Genomic DNA, 2,020 nt, shown 5'->3' with positions numbered 1-2,020 from the left:
CTGCTGAAAAAGCATCAGTCACAGTCTCCTGCATCATAAATTCCACATAACCTCATGCTGTCGACAACCTTGCCTCCAAAAATTCACAAGCTGTAAGTGGATTGCTGTGGGTTTGTAGTTGAAAATTTGCTGTTGGTAGCTCCAGACATCCATTTGGTTTGGGCAAGGCCTGTGATATGGATCTGTAAGTGAACCAAACTCTCCCTTCTGTCTCTCTGCCTGACAGCTTGCCTCCTCCTCCTCTCTACGGAAGTGCAGGTGTAGAGCCCAGTTAGTCTCATGAGCGGGGCAGGGGGTTCCTGCCATCTCCAAAAGGGGTTGTCCTGGGGCAGACCCAGACCCTTGAGTAGGGACCAGGAGGCAGAATGGGATGGGAGCACATGAAGCTTCCAGGTAAAGGCCCCTGCTCTGCAGTAAGGAGAGGCTGCCTGGAGAGGGGTTGATCGATGAGGGCAGAGGGGGAAGAAACCCTGGAACCAGTCACGGCTCTGAAAAGCTGACCAACTTCTTCTCACAACCTGTGACAGCATTAAAACATTTTCTAGGACCAATATTGTGAAAGATTTGAACAGCGTTGGGTTGTAAGTGGTTTCTGAAACTTCTTTAGCTCACAAATTTATTCTAGATGGATTTACATATGTGCATACTCATAAAACCTATGCAGTGTCCAAAATCTTCCCTGCTCCCATGAAAGAAATTATCTCTCCTCCTCAATGAGCTTCATTTCTTAATACTGAACTGATGCTAACCTTCTGAAATGAGTTTCATGCTGAGAGTAGTCTTCTTCCAGCTGCCAGGAGCATTAAATCCTGTTAAGGTGTATGGGCATTAAGTCTGCTAAAATATATTCTGTTCTCGTATTCTCTACCCACATGCTCTTTTCCTGATTGCTGAAGTTAACTCATTTCAGTTTGTCTCATACGTGGCTCAGGAATCCGGAAGCCTAACCCTCCAGACACCGCGTGGCTTTGAACTGCACCTCTCACCGAGCAAGATAATTAACACTCTAAATCCAGAATGCACGGTAACTATTTTTATCAGCAGTGTTGTACAGAGCCAGCAAAGCCTGCAGTATAATTCACCTTGAAGAGGAGGAGCTGGGAGGCATTTGGTTTCCTGAACAAGGATGCGGAGCCAGGAGCTGGGGAGATGCCTGGTTCTGCCTCAGATGCCCCACAATCAGCGCACTGGAAGCAGCAGAGATCTGAAACCTTTCCATGTATTTGGGACTGGGGAGGATCAACATAAGCACCTGGACTTGGGAAAAAAAAAAAAAGCCTGCCCTGCAGCCCTCTGAGCAGAAAACCGGGAGATAAACACTGGTTAACCTTGAATGTCAGATGTTTAATCCAGAGCTGTGCAGCTTTGGGAAATTCAAATGTGCCACAGCAAACAAAGGCTTCTTGGGGTGGGAATAACACGACAGAAGGATTTGTAAGTAGAGGTGTGCTGCTCAATTACCAGCCATCAGGTCTGTGGGGCCGTGATGGCAAGGCTGAAGGAGTTCTCCCTGGGCGGAAGGGTCCTTCGCAGCAGTAGCAGGGGGCAGGGCTGGTTGGGTGATTTCTGGCAAGCAGCTGGGGACCGGCTGTGATTTTAACGTCCAGCTCTACAGAAATCAGCCCTCTTACCAGGTAAAAACAGTGATTAGTGCTTCATTTTTGCAATGTTCTGGGCTGGACCTCTGCTATCCAACGGGTTTATTGAAAAACTGGGAATGCCAGCCCTGTAAAACAGGTACCACTGCAGTTAATGTTTGAAGAATGATGGCATTAACAGGCATGTCGAGCAAAGGGGCTTTGCGAAGTACCGTATTACCCATACCCCGGGACTGGTTTCTTCTGTACGCTGTCATGGAACTGCTGGGAACGAAGCTTTCAAGACTGCAGCGAGGAGCCGAGCTGGTAAAGTTTTCAGCCTTTAACAGCTGAAAAAACACCGACGAATCTAAGTTTGACCTTCTGTCCTTTGGAGATTTCGCTCCTGCGCGGGGCGGGAGGAGGCGCAGCGGGGCGGGACC

The sequence above is a fragment of the Eurypyga helias genome, unplaced genomic scaffold (genome assembly GCF_000690775.1).
Source record: "Eurypyga helias isolate BGI_N326 unplaced genomic scaffold, ASM69077v1 scaffold19263, whole genome shotgun sequence".
In the NCBI taxonomy this organism is placed as follows: Eukaryota; Metazoa; Chordata; class Aves; order Eurypygiformes; family Eurypygidae; genus Eurypyga; species Eurypyga helias.
Note: the sequence above shows the minus strand (reverse complement) of the source record.